This window comes from Mastomys coucha, unplaced genomic scaffold (genome assembly GCF_008632895.1).
Source record: "Mastomys coucha isolate ucsf_1 unplaced genomic scaffold, UCSF_Mcou_1 pScaffold7, whole genome shotgun sequence".
In the NCBI taxonomy this organism is placed as follows: Eukaryota; Metazoa; Chordata; class Mammalia; order Rodentia; family Muridae; genus Mastomys; species Mastomys coucha.
In genome coordinates, this window is record NW_022196913.1 from 62,864,550 (window position 1) to 62,873,209 (window position 8,660).

Genomic DNA, 8,660 nt, shown 5'->3' on the forward strand with positions numbered 1-8,660 from the left:
AGGAGGCTGACTTTCCTTGAAGTTTTCGCCTCAAATACCGCCATCACGCAAGTGTGCGTGGCACCTAACTAGAGCCTGCGTGTGTTAGGAGTTAGTAGACAGTATGCTACTTGTGCGCGTGTTCTCAGGGCTGACCACTTGAGAATGGATAACCAGCGGCTGCGCTCCTCCCTGGGAAGTCACTTTCTTCACTCTCAGACAGACTCTCTGCTTGCCTGTAGTTCTTTGTGTACTGCTGAGGTCAAGAACTGAGGGAAACGCTGCTGCTGCTGCTGCTGCTGCTGCTTCCTTCTTCTTCTTCTTCTTCTTCTTCTTCTTCTTCTTCTTCTTCTTCTTCTTCTTCTTCTTCTTCTTCTTCTTCTTCTTCTCCTTCTCCTTCTCCTTCTCCTTCTCCTTCTCCTTCTCCTTCTCCTTCTCCTTCTCCCCCTCCTCCTCCTCCTCCTCCTCCTCCTCCTCCTTCTTCTTCCTAAGGTTTATTTATTTAGTGTACTCATGCACGATCACTATCTTCAGACACACCAGAAAAAGTCACCAGATCCCATTAGAGATGGCTGTGGGGCTGGAGAGATGGCTCTGTGGGTAAGAGCACTGACTGCTCTTCTGAAGGTCCTGAGTTCAAATCCTAGCAACCACATGGTGGCTCACAACCATCCGTAATGAGATCTGATGCCCTCTTCTGGTGTGTTAGCTAAAGATAGCTAAAGTGTACTTACATGTAATAATAAATAAATCTTAAAAATCTTTTTTAAAGATTTAAAGATTTTTAAGATTTATTTATTATTTATTTTATGTGTATGAGTACACTGTAGCTGTACAGATGGCTGTGAGCTATCATGTGTGTGGCTGCTGGGAATTAAACTCAGAACCTCTGCCGGCCCTGCTTGCTCCAGCCCTGCTCGCTCCGGCATAATTTACTGTATCTGTCTTCAGACGCACCAGAAGAGGGCGTCCGATCTCATTACCGGTGGTTGTGAGCCACCATGTGGTTGCTGGGCTCCGAACTCAGGACTTTTGGAAAAGCAGTCAGTGCTCTTACCCGCTGAGCCATCTCACCAGCCCAAAAGACAGTTAAGAACATGTACTTTTTTTTTTTTTTTTTTTTAAGATTCACTTATTGTTATATGTATGTACACTGTAGCTGTCTTCAGACACACCAGCAGAGGGCATCAGATCTCATTATGGATGGTTGTGAGCCACCATGTAGTTGCTGGGATTTGAACTCAGGACCTTCAGAAGAACAGTCCGTGCTCTTACCCACTGAGCCATCTCTCCAACCCTAATAAATCTTAAAAGAGAGAGAGAGAGAGAGAGAGAGGGAGAGGGAGAGAGGGAGGGAGAGAGAGAGAGAGAGAGAGAGAGAAAGAGAAAGAAAGAGAGGGAGAGAGAGGGAGAGGGAGGGGGCTGTAAATCACCATGTGGTTGCTGGGAACTGAACTTAGAACCTCTGAAAGAGCAATCCATGCCCTTATCCACTAAGCCATCTCTCCAGCTCGCAGGGAAATGCTTCTTGAAAACTGAAAACAGTGGCAAGCAAAATGGATCGGTGGCTAAAGGTGGGGGTGGGAGTCCTTGGTTGGGACTGTGACGGGACTCCTGGCTCTTTGTCAGGTTCCCTTTCCTACCACCCTTCTCCATGGAAACCCCTTCAAAGCCCTCAACACTAGGTAGGAGAGAAAGAAGGTTAGGAGGAAAGGGGGTGCTGATCCCATTTGATTCTTCCTGCTGGTTAGGGGCATCAAGTTCCCAGGGGCAAACCCAATTTTCGTTGTCAGGATATCCAGCAGTCCAGCAACAGCAGGGAGAGCGGCAGCCACAGTCTCAGGGGCTTTGGCATATCTATACCCTCTCAAGAGTCTACAGAATTCGAAAGTAAACTCTGCAGCTGGCAGAGGTGTCCCTAGTCAGCTGCTGTGGACAATCAGAAGCAGCTCTATATCCCACACCTGAGATTAAAGCAAAACTATGTTCACATAACATATTTGGGTTCTTTAAGACTTATTTTATTTTATTTTTAAGATTTATTTATTTTATGTGAGTACACTGTCACTGTCTTCAGACACACCAGAAGAGGGCATCAGACCCTATTACAGATGGTTATGAGCCACCATGTGGTTGCTGGGAATTGAACTCAGGACCTCTGGAAGAACAGTCAGTGCTCTTATCCATTGAGCCATCTCTCCAGCCCATATATATGTGTGTGTGTGTGTGTGTGTGTGTGTGTGTGTGTGTGTGTGTGCGCGTGTGCATGTGTGGTGTGTGTTATTTATTTATTTAATATGTATACAGCATTTTGCCTGCATGTATGCCTGCATGCATGCCAGGAGAGGGCACCAGATCTCATTACAGATGGTCATGAATCACCATGTGGTGTCTGGGAATTGAACTCAGGACCTATGGAAGAGCAGCCAGCACTCTCAACCTCTGAGCCATCTCTCCAGCCCCCATACTTACATTTTTAAAGACATCAAAATTCTCACTACAGGTCCTCGCCTCCAAACCTCACAACCACAGTTCAATTCTTGAACTCACAAGATGGAAGGAAGGCTACTGGACTCTACAAACTGTCCCCAAACTGTGACATGTGCAAACTCCCATGCCCAAATAAATGTTAAAAAAATAATAAATAAAAACCTGAAAATAAAACAGAAAGAAAAAGAGGGGGAGGGATGGAAGAAAAGACAAAAGAAAAAAGAAAGTCAGAGGAAGGCATAAATAGGAGGTTTAAGTGGAGGAGGTCCGAGATAATAAAATAAGAACTGTTTGAAACCAAACCGCAGAGGTAAAACAACAGCAAATAGAAACTCCTGGGATGGAGCCGAAGGAACGACAGAAAACATGGCCGAGCCCACAGCCGAGGGATGGAGGACCTTGTTACGAACAGCGTCAGGGTTCTTCACACCCCAGCCCCACAACGCTCCGCTCCGGTTACTACGATCCCAGCATTTGACATAACAGCTTCTGGGGACAGAGCGTCTCAACACTGCCACACACAGAATGTGATTTTACAGAGTCCGCAAGAAGCCTCGGCAAGCACGTGTTGTCCCGCACAGAATCAAAAAGAAACCTGAGGTATGGAGAAGACCAGGCACCTTAGCTGCTTCGGAGCTGTGGTAAATAGGGAACAGTCTGGTCTCCAGGCTCTGGCACCCCCTGCATGCTTGGGAAGGAAGGCGGGACATAGGGAAGCCAGAGTCTACGCTGCTGCCAAGTTTTCTGGAGGATGGAGAAGCTGCCAGAATACTGTGGGTCACAGAACGAACAGAAATGATTCTGGGAGTGACCAGAAAGTCAAGGAAACAAGTTTAATTCAACCGAGGTACTCAAGAGAAGTTTAAGCCATGGGGTAAAAAAGGCATTTAATTCCCTGAAATAAATCCTGGCGTTGCATTTTTATTCTGATTTGCTTACTTTCCCCTCCTTGCTCTCCTTTTGCGTTTTATTACTTATTTATTTTTAAATTTATGTATGCATCTTGTTTAATGAGTGCTCTGTCTGCATGTACACTTGCAGGCCAGAAGAGGGCATCAGATCCCTTTCTAGATGCTCTGGGAATTAAACTCAGAACCTCTGGAAGACCAGTGTTCTTAACCGCTGAGCTATGTCACCAGCTCTCATTTAGTGTGGTGTGTGTGTGTGTGTGTGTGTGTGTGTGTGTGTGTGTGTGTGTGTGTGTGTGTGCGCGCGCGCGTTTGCATGTGGAGTCCTGAGGACTTTTTGGATTGTCTTTTGAGACAGGGTCTCTCACTGGCCTGAAGCTTAATCATTTCTAATAATTTGCTAATTTCCATCATTTGTTGTTTATTCAATGACCTCTCTTATCTCGGGCACTTCATCAAAGATTTCTTATTTTCTAATTTAAAAAAATAACTCATTGATTTTTTTAAAAAAGATGTATTTATTATATCTAAGTACACTGTAGCTGTCTTCAGACACACCAGAAGAGGGCGTCAGATCTCATTATGGATGGTTATGAGCCACCATGTGGTTGCTGGGATTTGAACTCGGGACCTTCAGAAGAGCAGACAGTGCTCTTAATCGCTGAGCCATCTCTCCAGCCCCCCACTCATTGATTTTTTTTAATAGGTATAAATCTGTTTTTCTCTCGATACTGTATTTTTTTCTAAAACTTTGTTTTATGAGTGTTTTGCCTGAATGTGTCTATGCACTGTAAGCATGCCTCTTAACTACAGAGGTTATCAGAGTCCTGGAACTGGAATTATTACAGATGGTTGTGAGCCACCAATGGAATTGCTAGAAACCGAATCTGGATCCCATACAAGAGCAGCAAGTTCTCTTAACTTGGAAAACACCCCTCTAGCCCTGATATGATCCAGATTTAAACAGAAGAAGAATGGGAAAATCTTCAGGTTATGAAAACCCTACCCCCAAATAAATTAATTTTTAGTTACTTTTTCTAAGTTGTCAATGGACAGATGTGGTCATTGACCAGTGTCATCTAATTTCTATCACATTGATGGTTCATGAAATTAAAAAAGATACCCAGAGCTGGGCATGGTGGCACATACCTTTAACCCTAGCACTCAGGAAGCAGAGGCAGGCAGATCTCTTGAGTTCGACCAGTGTGGTCTACAGAGTGAGTTCCAGGACCGCCAGGGATACACAGAGAAACTCGGACTCAAAAACAACAACAACATCAACAGCACACACACACACACACACACACACACATCGGGTCTCAATTGTATCCTCTTTAAAGATCAAAAATGGGTTGAAGAGATGCTTGACTGCTTTTCTAGAGGGCCCAGGTTCAAGTCCCAGCACCCTCATGGCAGCTCACAACTATTCAGTCACTCTCTCACATACACATAAAGGCAAAATCCCAATGCACTTAAAATAAAAAAATAATTTTAAACATTATTTAAAAAACAAAACAAAACAAACAAACAAAAAGCCCAGGGTCTTACTATGTAGCCCAGGCTGGCCTAGATTTGGAGAGTTCTGACTGCCTCTGCCTCCTGAGTTCTGGGATTAAAGGTGTCACTGAGTGCATTGTTCAGTGACCTACTTAGAAAAAGGCCACCTGCCTTGTCCTTTTTTCTGTGTGTACTAGGTAAATGTTCTGCTATGAGCCACATCCCAGGCTTCAGTGTGTCCTTGTGGTCATTATGTACCCAAAATCCATCAACAGTGTGTCATAATGGAAATATATATATATATATATATATATATATATATATATATATATATATATAATCTCTGTGAGTTCAAGACCAGCTTGAGCTATGTAGTGAATTCCAGGATAGCCAGAGATAAACCTGGCTCAGAAAGAGAGAGACAGAGAGAGAGGGACAGAGAGATAGACATTAAGAGACAGAGAAAGAATGGGCTGGAGAGATGGCTCAGCGGTTAAGAGCACTGACTGCTCTTTCAGAGGTCCTGCATTCAAATCCCAGCAACTACACGGTGGCTCACAACCATCTGTAATGGGATCTGACGCCCTCTTCTGGTGTGTCTGAAGACAGCAGCAGTGTACTCATACACAAAATGAATAAATCTTAAAAAAAAAAAAGAAAGACAGAGAAAGAGAGAGACAGAGAGAAACCATGTCCCAAAAGACAAAACAAACAAACAAAAGTGTATATAAGAGTCAGATACTTATAGGCTGGAGAGAAGGCTCAGCCGTTAAGAGCACACATTGTTCTTCCAGAGGTCCTGAGTTCAATTCCCAGCAACCATCTGTAATGGGATCTGATGCTCTACTTTGGTGTGTCCCAGGAAAATGACACTGAACTCACATACATAAAATACATAAATCTTGCCGGGCGGTGGTGGCTCACGCCTTTAATCCCAGCGCTTGGGAGGCAGAGGCAGGCAGATTTCTGAGTTCGAGACCAGCTTGGTCTACAGAGTGAGTTCCGGGACAGCCAGGGCTATATAGAGAAACCCTGTTTTGAAAAACCAAAAAATAAAAATAAAAAAATAAAATAAAATACATAAATCTTAAAGAAAAAAAAGAAGGAAAGAGTTAGATTCTCAGATGAGCTTTTGTGCACGGAGCTAAGCTGTTAGACCATGGAGTGAAGCTGCTGTTGGTGCGGGCCTGCTCAGCTCAGGGGACACTGGGAAAGTGCCTTTCTCCTCCTGAATGATGTCACCCAAGCTTGTCTCTCCATTCTAACACCTGAGCTTTTGGGTTAGAGAGAAGAAAAGGAAGGCAAGCTCTTTGACAGGGCCTGGCTTCTCTGTGTTGGTTTCAGGGTTCAGGTCAACCACCCTCTCTTTTGCTTTCTCATGGAGAAGACAGAATTGAAGACATGCTGAATTCTACTAGGAAATGTCTTTTTCTGTATAAGAAATCCATGACGGACACTGAGAACTAGAAATATAGGGTGGAGGGGAAGCAAATCGTCCTTGATGAAGAAAACTACATTATTTTCATATTTCATGCCTCACCTTAAACCACTGTACTGGCTGGTTTTGTGTGTCAACTTGACACAAGGTGCCGTTATCACAGAGAAAGGAGTCTCCCTTGAGGAAATGCCTCCATGAGATCCAGCTGTAAGGCATTTTCTCAATTAGTGATCAAGGGGGTAGGGCCCCTTGTGGGTGGTGCCATCCCTGGGCTGGAAGTCTTAGGTTCTATATGAAAGCAAGCTGAACAAGCCAGGGGAAGCAAGCCAGTAAGGAACATCCCTCCATGGCCTCTGCATCAGCTCCTGCTTCCTGACCTGTTTGAGTTCCAGTCCTGATGTCCTTTGGTGATGAACAGCAATGTAGAAGTGTGAGCTGAATAAACCCTTTCCTCCCCAACTTGCTTCTTGGTCATGATGTTTGTGCAGGAATAGAAACCCTGACTAAGACAACCACTTTTGTTTTGTTTGTTTGGTTTTGTTTTTTTTGTTTTGTTTTGTTTTGTTTTGTTTTTTGAGACAAGGTTTCTCTGTGTAGCCCTGGCTGTCCTGGAATAATTCACTCTGTAGACCAGGCTGGCCTCAAACCCAGAAATCTGCCTGTCTCTGCCTCCCAAGTGTCTCCCCCATCCCTTCCTGGGCCCAGAGTGCTCAGGCCCTGGGGGTGCAGCACCTGTCCAGAAGAGGTGGCTGCTTTAGACCCAGTGTGTTTCAGGTGGCCTCAGATGTACCTCAACTACTGAGCTGCCAAATTTTTCATTTCTCTTTTGTAATGACTGTAAAAGCCTGATGCCATTTTTAAGAAATACACTCAGACTCAGCACTTCTATATGTCGTCTCTGCCATCATTTCCTCGCCGACGCCTTGTCGACCTGATGAGGACTGTTTCCCCGTGGGTTGAGGGAGACCCAGACTGGCCAGTCTGCGGCAAAGGGCTAAGATTTTGGGCTTTGCACAGTCTAGAAGGTAGCAGGCCCCAGACCCTAGCACAGCTGACTCCATGATGGAAGCATTGTTCAGACCATAACACTCAGCACACAGACAAAATCACCTGCCAAAATGTAAACCACCACCTAATCCATCGAAGTCCTCAGCTCTGGGACTGTCTGTCCACGTACTAACCGTGTTTGTTGGCATCCGTAGTTCCTCTCCTAGCTAACCGTTCTTGTTAACTGAAGTATGACAACCAGGATATGGGTTGTTTTTTGTTTTTTGTGCTTAAAATCTCACCCAGCGCTACACTGGGACCCCAAACACCTATGTAGTCCCTGGCAGCTAACGAAGAAGACTTTCTATTGGCTTAAACCCACGTCTGAGCAGCCTTCTCTGACGAGTATCCCTCAACACAGAACACTCAGGAAGAATCCTCTGAACGTTGGTTCTCACTGGTTACGGCAGGTTACTTTGTCAGAAGCCTCATGGTCACTCACAGGGATGTGACTGTTCAGCTTTCAGACTCTAGTGCTGCCTTCTGAGCTCTAGAAACTCCATGGCAAGAGAGACACCTTCCACACTGCACCACAGGGCTACCCCACAGAGAGGACAGGCTGCATCCCCGGGTCACTCAGGCGTCAGATCCTCATCCCTGCTCCCTCGGAGAGCCTTCCCTTTTCTAACAAATCATTCTTAGAGGTTTCCAGAGCAGATGCCTCCTTTTGAAAGAAGATACAACACAGGCCTGTCTTTCTACCCTTGCATTTCTGAGACGTGCTCCCTAGAGACACATCTCTAGGGATGCTGAGATCAAAAGCATCGAGTGTGCGGTGTTAAACAGAAGTCTGTCTCCATGCTGTGCCCTTTGTAGTCAGTTTTAGGAGCACAGCAGTAAATTATCACGTGACTAATATGTCATTGCAGGGCGCTACTGTGCTAGGTGCTCTCCCTTGATGACCACCCACCCCATGCACTCTGCTTCCCAGACACACGCAACTCCTTGCAGTTTTAAATGTCATGCTTGTCTGAGCTTGAGGCCTTTACACCTCTCCCTTATCTCGTGGCCTTTTTAATATCATAATGCACACAAATAGGAATAATACTGTGACATTACCATCTTCTCTTTTACAGGGCACCTGACCCCTGCACAGGATTTCCCCACCTCCCATGCTGGGCTACCACCATCCCCCTCTCACCCATGACACCCATCCTTTGCAAAGCCCTACCTAATGGCTTTTAGACTTCAAGGCAAGAACAAAGGGAAAGGAAGGGGAGAAGAAAGAGGGGTGGGAGGAAAGGGGAGGAGAAGAAAGAGGGGTGGGAGGGAAGAAAAGGGAGAAGAAAGGGGTGGGAGGA